The following is a 17,080-nucleotide window of genomic DNA, read 5'->3' on the forward strand; positions in this document are numbered from 1 at the left end:
CCCATTTTTTGAGCTGATTAAATAATTTGTTTCTGGTTTTCCCCATGTGCATGTATACTTTTTCTTGCTGAAATGCTATATCAATTCTCTTAATATCTAAGAGGAAAGAAACTCCTTATTTTCCCTTCTTGTAATTATGTAACTAGGTCAACTCCCATTTCAATGAACTATATAAGGAATCTAGGGTTCTTTGTCATACTAGCATTTATTTATGATAAAGAGACAAATTTTACATGAAGGTAGAATAAGATGTTAAAATTTGTGACATAAAAGAAATTAATGAGTTTAATTGGCCTTTTGTGTATTTTCTTAAAAAAATCTGTAAGCTTTTTATAAATTAATCTCTTGATTCTGCTTGTTTCTCACTGCAAACTATGTTTCTCCATTTTTTAAATTATCCCTGCATTTATCATTTTTACTAAGAGGTTTACATGAATAGGGTAAAAAGCAATATATCAGGAATAAATGCAGCTCAAGAGCCATGCCACATTGGGGTATACTCCAAGTAAAAAAAGTTCAAGAGAAGGACTCCCAGATTGTTGAATACCAATTCTGTGAGAGATCTTTGAGAAAACTTGGGTAAGAACCACCTAAGATGAAGTCTGGGTTATTTATCATCTGCACTAATAGAAGAAAGACCCCATTGGCATACTTGCAGTTATATTTAAGTATTGAAAAACACTTCTTAGTTAAGTACCAGAATTTAACAATATGGTGGGTGAGAGATGCAGTGATTGAGTAAAGAAAGTTTTGATATTCTGAGCATATCGATTTATCAAGCAATTCATGCCAATTCCATAATAAATTAGTTTTAGATCTTCCTTAATTTTGGCTCTGGGCCCTGAATACAGGGGGAGACCAATTTTATACATTAAAAACAATTGCTCAAAAATAAGACCGATTTATTAATAGAAAATGATTAGCCAAAAAAATTGATTTATAATTGGAGGAATGATTAGTGACTTTCCAAGTTGGGAGGGGAAAAGCAAACAGGTGAGACTCCTTGAAATCTGACAAAGGGGTATTCCACTCTTCCAAACTGATTATATTTAGTCAAATGAACATGGAAACAAAAACTGATCAGCATGGGGTTAGTTTTCAGATAAGATATATGGGTTGCTTGAGATGTATAATTGTGAGAAAACTTCTTGCATCCATCTTTGGTCTGAGTGGATTTTTGGTTAACATAACATAGGCCCTTAGTTAAGGGTCTTTATATAACAGGTAGAGGTTATCCAGCTTCCCAGCCACATATGGCGAGATTCAAACAGTACAATATGGTTTTCTCACAATTTGATTTGTAAAAAAAAGGTTTTTTTACAAGAAAAAAGGAATAAATTCAAAATGCTTACACATTGTCAAAGTAGTAGAAATCACATTTCTCCATTCTTGATAGATGCAATCATATCAATTCTTCAAGAAGCTAATTGGTATAGAATTGTTCTTTTTCTTTTTTTTTTAAGTCCTTACTTTCCATCTAGAGATCAATACTGTCTACGGGTTCTAAGGTGGAAGAATGGTAATGGTGAGGCAATGGGGGTTAAGTGAATTGTCCAGCTCATACAGCTAGGAAGTATCTGAGGTCAGATTTGAATGCAGGACTTCCCATCCCTAGGCCTGACTTTCAGTTTACTGAGCTATCCCTGACTTCAGAATTTTTCTAAGAAAAATTAAAATGGGCACATAATCCATTTAGAATATTAAACGGATTATCTTTAAATACTTTAAAAAGAATAATAAATGAATAATATTCAATAATATTAGTAATAACAATATGTGCATATTGTATTATCTAAGATTATATTTTAACTCAGGAAATTTTAAGCAAGCTCATAGAACTTTATTTTATAACAAAGAAAATAAAAATGCATGTGCATGTGTGTACACATCCGTGTGTGTGTGTGTGTGTGTGTGTGTGTGTGTGTGTGTGTGTGTGTGTTTTGGGTGGAGACCAGGGACTTCATGATTACTAAACCCACACTTAGAATCAACATTTCAGGGACGTTGGGGCACTAGGTTTGGAATTACACATACTAGAAACCAGCAAGAAGGTATTTGAAGGATAGGATACTACATTTACAAAGGCACAGAGGAGGAGATAGGAAATGAGAAATGTTTTGGAAAGGATAAATAGTCAGATTTTGTCAAAGGAGAGAGAATAGAATTAGATTTAGTGTGAAGTATTAATTGTACCCTTTTGATTGCTTGTTAAGCACATCATATAGGGACTCATGCATTGCACAGGAAGTTGGAATCGATAGCCAGTACAGTCTCTGACAGTTCTTAAATTTGGGACATACTACTACTATGACAAGGACACTATTACCACTACAAACATCCTTACAAATTCAACCAATAATATGTCAAAAAAGGAAATGTAGGAAAAGTGACTATCAGGTTGCTTTATTTTTAGAAATTGAAGGATTTCTGAGAGTGATACAAAATCACATCTTTAGCACCAGAAATTTTAGTAAACAACCTATAGTTTTAGATTAACGCAAATTATGAAATATAATGGTAGAAACTGGGCTGCATATGATTGCAGATTACAACAATTTAGTACTTGAGAACCTAGAAATAGATGACCAGGGTTATAGACTAGAATCTCTATCCTTCAAAAACTAAAATGAATAGATGTCATCTCCCAACTATATATATATATATGTATGTATATCTATACAAATATATATTTTTCCCAGATTATTTCTGAGAATTAAAATATAAACTGTACCTGAACAAGCATATCATCACAGATAAAAAACATTGCCCATAATTATAAGGATATAACATTGACTCATGAAAATTGAAGACCAATGCTTTTAATATATATCACCATATTGGATACTTGGAACATCCAAACATATATTGATGACCCCATTGAAATATAGTTTCCTAACAGTAATCAAAACCATGTGGGGTGGTGACAGGAACAGTATCATCTTTGTCATCCTGTTTTTTCATGAATTATCAGAAAAATGTTTTCAATAAACTTATAGAACTTATTTCTCAATATGTATGGTTAACTATGATAAACAATCATGTTTACATATATGTGTATACATATACACATATGATATACTAAACACATTAGAGTAGCATATTAGTGACTTTTTACAGGATTATTTCTATTAAAAAACCTACAGGGTACAAAATGAGAGGAATGAGAATAATAGTAATAATAACTCACTTTAAGAGAAAAATATGTGATTCTTTAAGAATATTATTTTTGTTCCCTATTTTAATTAGGATGAGGAAAATAAGAATAAGTTTGTGAATTATTCATCTATTGTCAGATATTAAGTGTCTGAAACAAGAATTTGACCAAGGACTTACTGACCCTGTTTAATGTTGTCTTATTGTAATCGTAGGAATATGTCTTAAAATTTTAAAATTAAGAGAATTTATACACGATAAAACATAATAATCTAAATATTCTGGCATAACATGGATGAGTCAATGAAGATTTTATTGTATTTGTGAAACTTATCTCAATGAAATTTAATAAAATCTTTGAAATGTTTAATTTATAGCCTGGGATAATCAAATATATACATTTTGTATTTGTTGTTTATTTCTATAACATGACTAACAAGAAGAAGGTTATTTTAGATATATCTTCTGAAAGATTATCTTTATTGCTCTATAAAAATATTTTATTGCTAAAATATCTGATGCTATTTTAGTACCAAAATATCCCGTATTCTCATGTATCATTTTAATAACAACTAAATTAATATTTATTTATGTTTTTAATGTTTATTATTTTACATTTGGAGTACCAAATTCTCTCCTTTCTTCCCATCCCTCCTACACATATTGAAAAGGCATGTACTATAATATCTATTATGGAAATATTTTTCATGACTTCGCACTTTAATATTTCTTAACGAAAGTTGGTCCTAAAATTGCAAAAATTAAATTTCCACAATTTTTGGCAATATGTAAGCATATTGGGATGTTTTATTCTTGATACGTCTTTTATAAAACCTTATTAATCTCATCTTCACATGATCTCAGACTTAGAGTTCTGATCTAAGACTCATCATAGTAGAGAGAAGACTAGCTTTTCAAGGGCTATCAGTCAAGTCCATACTTGTTTTAATCTTTAAAAAATATGTATTTTTGACTCATTAAATTTTTTTTAAATTTAAAATTTTTCCCCTCCATATAACCCCTACTCCACCAATTGAGAAGACAAGGATATAAAATTCTGGAAAAATATTTCTATATTAGCCAAATTGTAAAAAAACAAACAAACAAACAAACAAAAACAACCCCAAACCCAAAAGGTAGAAAAAACAAAGAAAATGAAATCTTCACTTTCAGTTTTCACTTAAGAGTTGATCAGTTCTTTCTCTGGAGGTAACAATATTTTTTTATTATGAGTCTTTTGGAATTATCTTAGATCATTATATGGTTCAGAAAGGCTCAGTGTTTCACAGTTGATCATCATTAAAATATTATTATTACTGTGTACAATGTTCTCCTGATTCTTCTCACTTCATTTTGCATCAGTTGATACATGCACACACACACATCACACCTGGGTTTTTCTTCTCAAGAGTATTCCATTCCAATCATATACCATAACACGTTCACTCATTCCTCACTTGTTATCCTCTAAGTTACCAATTTTTTGTAACCACAAAAAGAGAAGCTATAAATATTTTTGTTCATATAGGTCTTTTTTCTTCTTCTTGGATTGCTTTGGAATATAGATCTAACTGGTATATCTGAGTCAGACAACGGGCACAGTTTTAAAGCTTTTTGGTCATAGTTCAAATTATTCCCAAGAATGACAACTTTTTATTAGTGTAGTATTCTATAGTGTTTTAATTAATTAAAAATGTTTGATGCAATTCACTTTTAAATCTATCTCATCCTGGGGATTTTTGTTAGGGAACTCATTTAAGGCTTGTTCAATTTCTTTTTCCAAGACAGAGTTATTTAAGCATTCCATCTCTTCTTTTATTATATGGACATTTAATACATTTGTACATATTTATCCATTTCACTTATGCTGGCAGGTTCATTGGCATAAGGCTGGGTAAAATTGTTTATAATAATTACTTTAATTTCATGTTTATTGATAATGCAATCCAATTTTTTATCTTTGATAGTAATATTGTTTTTTTTCTTTAAAAAATAAGATCAACCTATAATTTATCTATTTTACTTTTTAATAAAACTACCTCTTAGTTTCATTTATTAGTTCAATGGCTTTTTTTACTTTCCATTTTGTTAATCTCTGTTTTTCTTTTCAGAATTTCAATTTTGGAATTTAATTGAAGATTTTTAATTTGTTCTTTTTCTATTTTTTTCAATTTCATGTCATTGATCTACTCTTTCTCTTTTATTGATGTAAGCATTTAGCAATACAAATTTTCCAATGCATCATTCCTGGCTGGATTCCAAATGTTTGCTTAAATCTCCCCCTTTCCTCCCCAAAATTTGGTGTCTTCTTGCCATTATCTTTAATGAAATTAATGATTAATTCCATAATTTGTTCTTTGAACCACTCATTCTTTAGTATTAGATTATTTAGTTTCTAGTTAATTTTTAATGTATGTTTTCAAAGCCCTTTATTTAATTTAATTTTATTGCATTATTGTCTTAAAATAATTTATTTAATATTTCCATTTTTATGTACTTGTTTTGAAGTTTTCATGCCATAATAAATATATGGTCAAGTTTTGTGAAGATTCCATTTACACCTGAGAAAATGATATACTCCTTTCTGTTCCCCTTCAATTTTCTCCATATATTTATCCTATCAAACTTTCCTAAAAGTCTATTCATCTTCTTAACATCTCTCCTTTATTTTTTGGTTAGTTTTTATCTGAGATTATTTTCCTCATTCTTCCTCTTCCTTTCTTATTCTCTGAGTATATCCTTCTTTCTCACCCATCCATTTAAAAAATAATACCTATATAATTTACTGATACCCAGGCCATCTGACTATATAAAATCATATCATGTGCTCTAATAATCATACTTATTAGAAATTACTTCTATTATCTTCCCATATTGGAATATGAACAGTTTAATCTTATTATCTTATCTCTCCTTGATGTTTACCTTTGTATGCTTTTCTTTAGTCTTGTATATGAGTGTCAGATTTTCTGTTCAACTCTGGCCTTTTCATGAGGAATGCTTGAAAGTATTATATTTAGTTAACTTTTTTTTCTCCTGAAGGAGTATATTTAGTTTTGGGGGGTAGACTATTCTTGGTTTTAATCCTTGTTATTTTGTATTCCAGAATTTTATATTTTAAGCCCTCCACTCCTTTATAGTGGTAGTTGCTAAATCCTGTGTGATCCTGATTATGATTTCATGATATTTGAATGGTTTCTTTCTGGTTGCTTTCAGTAATTTCTTCTTGACCTGGGAGCACTAGAATTTGGCCATAATATTCATGTGACTTCTCATTTTGTGCTCTCTTCCAAGAGATAATTGGTCAATTATTTCCATTTCTATTTTGTACTTTCTAATATATCAGGACTGTTATAATTTCTTCAAATATGATGTTATGATTTTAAAAAATGTTTAATCTCACCATCTATTTTCCAGGTCAGTTTTCCTAATAGGATATTTCACATTTCCTCTATTTTTTCTATTCTTTTGAGTTTCTTTTATTACTTTTTGATGTTTCATGGAGTGATTTATTTCCACTTGTCCAATTTTAATTTTTAAAGTAATTATTTTCTTCAGTGAGTTTTCATATCTCATTTTTCATTTGGCCAATTCTCCTTTTTAAGTTGTTATTTCCTTCAATATTTAATTTTTTCCCCACATTTTTTAGCATTGCTTTTGTTTTTTTCCCCATTTTCCTCTGCCAGCATTATTTGATTTCATAAGTTATTTAAGAAATCTTTTTCATCTCTTTACTTTGTTCTTCTAGAAGCTCCTTTCGGACTTTGTCCAATTTGAATTTTTCTTTGAGGTTTCACTTTTACATATTTTCATATCTTTACTTTCTTCTGGTATATCTTGCATTTCCCTATTGCCAAAGTAGAAGTTTACCATCAGTTTCTTTTTTTTTATTATTTGCTATTTTCCCATCCTGTTTCTTGACTTCAAGTTTTATGTTAGCATTGGGTTCTGTTCAGTTTTTGGAGGAGTCACTGTCCTAATGTTCAGGCTTTTTTGCTCTACAGTTTTTATATTTCATTCTAGAGAGTTCTGTCATTTTTCACTTTTTCCTTCTTTTTGCCTTTAGGGAGATAATTTTAGATGAAAAATTAATATTTCACTTACCATTTCTCTAAGCTTCAAGTAGGAAAAATTTCTTACATTAGTTAGGTGATGGGCTTTCTGCCTAAATCAGCCTAACTCAATCAATAAACATTTATTAAGAACCTACTATGTGCCAGGCACTTTGCTAAGTATTGCAGGTTAAAAAAAAGGCAGTCTTTATCTTCAAGAAGATACCAATATAACTGGAGAGATAAGATGCAAAAGAATATATATGACTTTTCTTTTCTTTTTTTTAAACCCTTACTTTCTGTCTTAGAATCAATATTGTGTATTGGTTCCAAGGAATAAGAGTGGTAAGGGATAGGCAATGAAGGTTAAATGACTTGCTCAGGGTCAAACAGATAGGAAGTGTCTGAGGCCATATTTGAACCTAGAACCTCCCATTTCTAGACCTGGCTCTCAATCCACTGAGCCACCCAACTGCCCCTATATATGACTTTTCTTAATCAAGAAGCATTTATTAAATGCCTACTAAGTTCAACTTTAATAAAAAATGAAAGTAGTTAATAACAATTAAGAGGCAGTATGTCTTAGTAGTAGAAAGAATACCAAGGATTCAGGATTAGAACTGTTTTGAATACTTGTTGGCTTTGATGATATTGATCTAAAGGTGGGAAGACTGATTTATTCAACCTCAGTCCACTTCAATTAATGATAAATTTCCCAATCAATTACTGTCATTTATATGTCTTCCACTAAGAAATCTCTTGAATAGTAGTGGCATTACACAAGAATGTTGTTCTGGATACTCTAAGGCAGTGGTGGCAAACCTTTTAGAAACCAAGTGCCCAGATTTCAACCCTCATGCTGCATGTGAGCTGCCTCCTTTCCCCAAAGAGGGGAGGGAAGAAGTGCTTCCATTGGCTTCTGAGCAGAGGGATGGGTGATGTGAGAAATGTCTCAGGTGTGGTGGACAGGGGAAGGGAAACAAACCTTTTGGCACACATGCCATAGGTTTTCTAACATGACTTTCAGGAAACCTGGTCATACACAGGGTTTTGCCCAAGTTATTTAAAATTATATTAAATGTACATACTGGAATGAGCATGTATTCCAGCACATTCCTGATGGGCAAAATTAGAATTGTGTTGTGATATGAAGAGAGATGACATGCAATAACTGTAAGGGGTAAAATTTAGGGTTGGACTGGATATATTTTTAGTTGGTCTCCAGGGGTTTAAATTCTAAATCCCAATGAAAACAATCAAGTCAGAATGGAGTTTATGGTGGTTTATTTACAATAGAGGAAAGAAATTAAGGGAATGAGAGAGAGAGAGAGAGAGTTTTATGGCCTGGTCTGAAACAGGCAGGAGTTCAGAGGCCTCAGCCAAAGTGGGGCCAGAGGATTGAATCTAACACAGCTTCCAGCCATGAGGCCTCCTTCAAGATGAGGGGTCTCTCCAGAGGCTGATGCCTCCAGAAAAGCCAAGGAAAGGGGAGTCAGCCTTTTAACTCACCACATGACAGTCTAAAGGAAGCAATTTGAGGTCTCACATTTGAGCTCCTCCATGGTAGAATTCCATGGTCAAGTCCCTCTCACAGGAATTGACACGAAATATAAAGGCAGTTCTTTACACCACTTCCTGTGTCTTACATGTACCAATAGTGACATAAACTTGGCTTTGGACAGCCAAATCTCAAGATTTATGAATTCTCCCAAAACTTGGTGGGACAGGGAATATTATAATTATTCATTGATGCATTGTGAAAGTGGAAAAGTGACTTATTTGAAGGTTTCCATAGTTGTCAACAAAATTTGGAAATAATCTCATTGAAAGTGAGATACTAGCTCCATTTAAAACTATTTTCCCAGACAGCTAAATTTAACACAACTGAATGTCTGAAGTCACTGAAGGCCAATAGTCATCGAATCTTTCTGCAACTTGAAAGGAGATGAAGGAATAAAAATCTGCAGAAGCCTGCGTTAATTAAGATAAATTCCCCACTGGTAGAAAATCATGTTCAGACATTATCACATCATTAGTCAACTCATCACAATATCAGGTTACAGAATAAATCCTCTGGCCCTTTTCAGCCACACTAATGAAATGGTAAAAGGCAACCCTATGCAGAGCTCAACTTTGTAGTTTTGGTGTAAGGTGTGAAAGTTGGAGCTGAAAGGTCAAGGCAATTGGAGCAATTTCTTGATATGTAAATAAGCATGAATGTGTTTACTATGTGCTATTGGATCTAATCGAATGGAAACTGTAAGTAGAAAGTAGTTGATCATTTCCATTGTTTTTTTTCTGCCCTAGTACAAAAAGGTCACTTTCAAATTTAATTTTGATAATTTAATTTAAATTTATTTCTTGTATCTCCCTGTCTTTGAATAGATGATGATGTTTATGATGATGCTAAGCATCATAACATGCTGTCTCAGAGTTTGGGAGAATTGAGTTCAAATCTTGTTTCTAACAAATAATAGCCAGTGACCCTGGGTAAGGGACTTTAACATTTCAGTGTTCCAAGAAATCATCTAGTATCCAATAATTATCTATTATTCAGGCAGCTAGGTGGCACAGTATATATAGTGTTATATATAGGTATTGACAGAATGAGAACTTGGAGTCAGGATTTGAATTCAAGTCAAGTTCAGACATTTTCTATCTGTGGGACCTTGGACAAGTCACTTTTTCTGTCTGCCTCAGTTTCCTCATCATTAAAATGGGGAGAATAATAGCACCTGTCTCCCAAAGGTGTGCTTAATAAATATATATTTATTGATTATCATGTCTTTACAGCTTTTCCTGAAATCATCTTGCTTATCATTTCTTATAGTACAATAGTAATCCATCACCATTATATACCAAATTTGTTTAGTTATTTCCCAATTGATGTATATCCTCTCAATTTCCAATTCTTTACCACCGTAAAAAGAGCTGCTATAAATATTTTTGTACAAGTAGGTACTTTCCCCATTTTTATCTCTTTGGGGTACAGACCTAGTAGTGGTATTATAGGATGAAAGAGTATGCACAGTTTTATAACCATTTGGATATAATTTCAAAGTGTACCCCAAAATGGTTGAATCAGTTCACAACTCCACCAACAATGTATGTGTCCTAATTTTGCCAAATTCCTTCCAATGCTTATCACTTTCTTTTACTATCATATTGGCTGATATGATAAGTGTGAGGTGGTACCTCACAGTTGTTTTACTTTGCATTTCTCTAATCAAGAATTATTTGGAGCATTTTTTCAAATGGTTTTTGTTAGCTTTTATTTCTTCATCTGAAAACTGCTTGTTCATATCCTTTGAACATTTGTCAATTGGGGAATAACTCATATTCTTATGAATTTGACTTCATTCTCTATACATTTGACCTATATATGAGACCTTTATCAGAGAAAATTGTTATAAATTTTCCCCATTTTGTGATTTCTCTTCTAATCATGACTATGTTGGTTTTATTTGTACAAAAACTTTTTAGTTTAATATAACCATAATTATTCATTTTATATCTTGTAATCTTTTTTTTCTTCTATCTCTTGTTTGGTCACAAATTCTTTCCTTTCTCCATAGATCTGTCAGGTAAAATATTCTATGTCCTTATGGAATCATCCTTTATGTTTAAATCATATGCCCATTTTGACCTTATCTTAGTATAGGATGTGAAAAATGTATTTATACTTAATTTCTGCCATACTATTTTCCTGTTTCCTCTGTAGTTTTTGTCAAATAGAAAGTTCTTATCCTTGAAGTTGGGGTCTTTGGGTTTATCAAACACTAGATTGTTAATGTCATTGCTCCTGTATATTTAGTATAATTGATTCACCATTCTATTTATTAGACAGTTATAAACTGTTTTGATGATTACTGCTTTATGGTACAGTTTGAGATCTGGTACTCTAGACCACCTTCCTTTACATTTTTTTTCACCAATTCCCTTAATAATCTTGAATTTTTGTTTTTCCAGATGAATTTTGTTATTTTTTCTAGTTATATAAAATTATTTTTTGTTAGTTTGAGTGGCAGGGCACTGAATAAGTGAATTAATTTATGTAGAATTATCATTTTTATCATATTAGTGCAACCTACCCATGAGCAAGTCATATTTTTCCAATTGTTTAGATTTATTTGTGGGAAAAGTGTTTTGTAATTGTGTTCAAATAATTCCTGTGTTTGTCTTGGCAAGTAACATTCCCAAGTAATTTGTATGGCCATGGAGATTTTTTCCTTAGGAAGTTCATTGATGACTTGTTCAATTTCTTTTTCTGAGATGGGATAACTTAAGTATTCTATTTCCTCTTTCGTTGATTTGGGCAATTTGTATTTTTGAAAATATTCATCCATTTAATTTAGATTGATTGTCAGATTAGTTGGCATAGCATTAGGCAACATAGCTCTTGATGATTATTCTACTTTTTTCTTCATTGGAGGTGAATTTGTACTTTTTATTTTTGATACTGATGGTTTGATTATCTTCTTTCCTTTTTAAAATCAAATTAATCACTGCTCTATTTTAGGTTTTTCCCCCATAAAACCAACTCTTAGTCTTATCTATCAGTTCAGTGATTTTCTTACTTTCAATTTTATTAACTTATCCTTTGCTTTTTAGTATTTCTAATTTATTCTTTAATTGAGGGTTTAAATTTTTTTTAGTTTTTTTTTTAAATTGCTCAATTAATTGATTTGCTTTTTTCTGTTTTATTGATGTTAGCATTTAGAGAAGATATGTTTTACCCATGTTCTTCTTTGGCTGTATTCTATAAAGTCTGACTGGTTTCTTATTTTCTTGTAATTTTTAGTTTCTTCTTCCAAGAGGGATATGCAAACAGCCTTATTTTGCTTTTTTCCCCCTAAGAAAATGAGTATATTTTGTCAGAAGAGAACTTTGTAGTTGTGTAGGCACTTGATAAATATATGATGAATGAGGTGAATCATTTATATTTCTTTCCTATTTTGTGAATTCAGTGATGAAAAATGAAGAATATTTGGATAGAACTGGGAAAGAACCCTTTAAATTCCACTGGGAAAGTCTTTCCTTTTGTATGTACCTTCTTCCTAAGGGTTCATAATGTTTTCAAGCTTCTTCCTTCTCACTATATAGTTTGTTCAATTTCTGATGATGATTTTCAGATCAAAAGCTGCTTCAACTTTATTAATACCAAGTACTGGGGTTTTCAGAGGCATCTAGGTGGCACAGTAGATAGAATGCTGGGCTTGGAGTCAAGAATACTCATCTTCCTAAGTTCAAATCCTCAAGTGTTTCTAAGTAAAAGAAAGGACTTCTCTCTCCAAACACTTGCTGTCTCTTTTCCATTAGCATACTTGTTTTAAAAAATTATCACAGTGATGAAACTAGAACCATAAGGAAAGATATAAATATTGACTACAACAATATAAATTAAATGAATACTATAAATATTACAATTCAGTTTTAAGTGCAATAATCAATCTTGATAACTGGATTTATAATGAAATAAGCTTCCCTTTTTTCAGTAGAAGAATATTGGCTGCAAGTCTGGAATATTTCATGTGCTATCAGATACAATTTCTATGTTTGCTTTTTGCTTATGTGTTTTCATCTATTACAAGTGATTATTCCAGATGAGTAAGAGCACTGGAAAGAATTTGGTGTAAAAATAATAGATAGTAATAAATATATAAAATAATATGCCAATATAAAGTAATACATATTTAATAATACTTGATCAGGATACTGCCTCTGCTGTCATATATATATATATATATATATAACATATATATGGCCAATGTACATTTTTTTCTGTTAAACTTATTTTTTTCCTTCTCTTTACAATTGTTTTTACAAAAGGTGCCCCACTGGGATGGGTGAGGGGAAGTGATATATTCAGAAATGAATGTGATATTAAAAGAAAACATCAAAATGAAATTTAAATTAATTCAGTTTTTTAAAGTTGACTGTGAATTATATTGTTTGCCTTTCCCAAGAAATATTTATTTGTACTTTTAAAAAAATAACAAAATCAATTCTTAATATATCCACTTCTCAGTCTTTCCTTACATTAAGAATGATATTGTGTTTAAACTAGTGCAAAAGGTAATATAAAGAAGTCACCACAAAGCCCATCCAATCACTGAGAAAACCAGCTTTGTTGTTCAGTCATTTTTTCAGTCCAGGCCAGCTCTTTAAAACCTCATTTGGGATTTCCTTAGAAAGGTACAGGACAAATTTGCCATTTCCTTCTCCAGCTCATTTGACAGATGAGGAAACTGAGGCAAACAAAATAAAGTGACTTATCCGGGAACACAAGACTAGTAAGTATATGAGGTTTTATAGGTTTATAGGTTCTAAAGAAAAAATACTTGAATATACTACTTGTGCCTCATCCTAAGAAAAGTAAAGCTCTCAAAATAATCATTCAATGCAACAATTCTTTTCCTTTCTCTATTTACATTTTTGTTTTTGTCGGTAGTAATTACATTATGTATTGTTTAGGATATAGATGACTACTCCCAGAGAAAATGGTAGGAAAATATATTTAGGAATAAGGTAACCTGTGTTAAGTACTGCTACATTTGAGCAGGCTTATGTGATATCTGGGGAGTTTTATTGGAAATCAAGAATATCATATTATAGGAATAATTTCCTAGGCATTTAATCTTTAGAACAGACATTCTTCATAATAATTGATATTAGCAGAGCAATAGTCAATACTATGATTTCTGCTAAGTGATAGAATATAACTTAGAGGGAGGAAGAAGAGTAATTAAAATGGGGACATGAGTAATGCTTTTCTGGAACTGTGAGCTCCACAGTGGAGCTTCCTTTGTTCTTAGATCTGGAGCATATTGGATGAATTCTGAGTAGTATACACAGAAGGCAAGGGGAAGATCTATCATGTATTTCTTATATACTTTTCTTATAATAAATATGAATGTAAGTAAAATGCATGTTCTTTCTATCATTCTTTATATGCTCTCTGCCCATTAATGATTTAATAGCTTACAGTAGTTGCTGCAAAGCTTAGATCCCTAGCACTTCGTGAGAAGCATTCACCTATTCAGTTAGTGAAATGTTTATTACCTTCTGCCTTGTTAGTCTTGTCATCCCATCTAAGTTCTGTTATAACTCCGTCAGAATAGGGTATAACATTGCTATTTGAGGCATGCATTTTACAGTTGATATAAAAAAATGGTCTTTCTCCTGGAATGCTGTGAATTATTTGATAAAAGAATGCTCTTTAAATATTCCTTAAATTAAATCATCCTGGTAATGCTTATGATATTCGTTATATCTATAACAAATTAAAAATAGGAGTGGATTCTATCTAAATGGTCACTCACTGAGATCCCCAGTCCACATAGGTTCCTCAAATATCTGTGCAACCAATGACTCAAAACTCATTTTTCACCACTGTTACCAGAGGCAATTCCATTTTCCAATGCCTGCAAGCTTCGACTTTGCTATGTAATATATTTGCTCAAAAAAAAAATGATTTAACCTCTCTGGGCCTCAGTTTCTTATCTGTAAAATAAAGGGCTTGGACTAGATGGCTTCTGAGGTTCCTTCTAGATCTCTGTGTATGAGGCTGTTATGCTTGCCTCTGATAATTTCCTTAACTCTGATGTTATAGCAGAAAATGACAGGATACAGATCCTTACTCCCTGTTAATGCTGCTGACTTGTAGGAATTCTCTTAGCATCCACTTAATCTTCTGTTAGTTGCTAAGAATTGCCCTGTGCTAGAACTCCACCACAACCTGCACATAGGAAACAAATATGCCCATATCATAGATATGTGTGTGCATCCACATACGCAACACAAAGAGGACTCTATAGCAAGGAGCCTAGGACATGTTTTTTTAGTTACTACATATTTTAACTGTTTTGACTTTCCTTTCTCCACAGTCCTGCACACAACTAAAAACACCCATTTGTTTGGATGGTAAAGTGGAGATCCCTTCCCCAATCCCTTTCCTGGGAGCAGGGAATTTGGGGTAAAAAGGATCATATCCTTAGATTTTTGAGCCATAGAGTCTCCTTCAGCTACCTGACACCTTAGATGCGATCAGGATATCCTGCCACAAAAATGAGATGAGGATCCTGCCAGGTTTAGAGTCCAAATCAAAGAAGATATTGTATGAATGTTGAGGTCCTTCAGGTGCTTGAATTTTATCAAGCCCTTAGGCATTGCAGAGCCTCCAGGAAGAGACCTATAATTATGCAGAGGAGCTGGCATGTCCAACCACATAGGAAAGACAAAGTGGATGAACAATGTCTGTTGTCCAGGTATCAGCATGTCATGCATTAAAAAGAAACTAAAGGGCAAGCTCAAACACATGAAAACTGTAATGGACAGTATAAATGGACAATATGCCAGACCCAAAGTTAAAAAGGAGAACTGACTAGATTGTTTTAGGGCTATTGCCTAAGTCTCCTATGAATGAAAAGATCAGCATCTTCAAAACAAATATTTTGTCAGTGTTTACATATGGCAATAGAATATGGAGTAGCACTGCTTTCTAAAGAATGAAACACAGGAAGGGTAATCGAGAGGTGCAAGTTAGGCATGAGCATATAATGTACAGAATATATTTGCTACGACATTTAGTCAATGAAGAGCTCTGAAAAAGAGCAAGAGTAAAAGAATTTGTGCCCTGATGAAACATGGTGAGCCTGATACATGGCTCCTCATTTTCAGCCTCTTACTGAAATGGTACTATTAGAGTAATCCCTCCTGTTTTCTTATTACCTCTGCTCTGTATTCCTGACTCCTTTTGCCAGTTCTTTAGATGGCAGAGCATGCTTCCAGTAACTCTTTGTCTAAAATGATATAGAAAGTTGAGCCCTGAAGTCCCTCCTCTGCATTTCATGTACACACTGAGTGCATGGAGACTACCCACTGATATAGTCCTTGCTAGCCACTATTTTCCTCCTTCCTTTGGATTTAAAAAGCTTCGTTAAAGCTTTGTGAGGGATGATACTCCTCCAAACTATAGAATTGTATGAGAGAAAAAAAAGTTAATTTGTTTCCAAGGCAGGTATAACAGATGACAAGTGGTTTGCCAGAATGCTTCACTGTCACCCATACAATTTCAGGACGAAGCAAGGAAGGTCTCCAAAATGTTGGGTGAACTCCCTATGCTGAGATTTTAGGAGAACATGGATAACAATGGCATCAAATGGGCAAACATGGATAGGTTGCTATCTAAATCATGGAAGAAATAACCGAATTGTGATGATCAGAAATCTTCTTGAGTATTTCAGATGGATTTATTTCTTAAAATGTCACATGACCTTTCAAATTGAGCTTGTAGTCTTCTAAAGCAACCAGAAGATTTCCAAATAAGCTCCTGCCTAATCATACCTCCCTTCTCTTTGCACTTGTGAAATTGGCTTTCTAAACCCAAGTGCAAAATTTTATATTTATCCCTATTAAATTTGATTTTATTAAATTGAATCCCTGTCAAGATATTTTTGGATCTTCATTGAAAATGGGGAAAAAGGAATTAGACTTGTTCTGCTTGGGTCCTGAAGCTATGTCTAGGAACAATTGGTGAGTGACATCTCTACAAAAGCAAATCAAGGGTTGAGTCAACAACAACAACAACAAAAAAAACTAAAAAACAAAAACCCAACTTACTATAACTGAAATAAGCTTTCTCAGAAAGTTGTTAGTTCTCCTTTGAAAGTGTTCAACAAAATGCTGAGTATGATATCAAGGGGATTTTTGTTCAGATGTGGATTGTTCCTGATGGCCTCTGAGGCTCCCCCCAACTTTGAATTTCTGTGGTTCTTTATTCTTCAATATAGGAAATGATTACTAAAAAATAGAAAACAGAAGTGAATTTTCAGTGATTGCTAAAATAAAGAATGAAACATTATCTAAGAAGATCT

The 17,080-nt window shown here is 32.4% G+C and overlaps 1 protein-coding gene across 2 annotated transcripts in view; it reads left to right on the forward strand.

The window, feature by feature from the left end:
- Nucleotides 1-17,080, forward strand: part of NOX4 (NADPH oxidase 4) — a 239,064-nt gene that overhangs the window by 177,136 nt on the left and 44,848 nt on the right. The window lies entirely within an intron of this gene.

This window comes from Monodelphis domestica, chromosome 4 (assembly GCF_027887165.1).
Source record: "Monodelphis domestica isolate mMonDom1 chromosome 4, mMonDom1.pri, whole genome shotgun sequence".
NCBI classification, from domain to species: Eukaryota; Metazoa; Chordata; class Mammalia; order Didelphimorphia; family Didelphidae; genus Monodelphis; species Monodelphis domestica.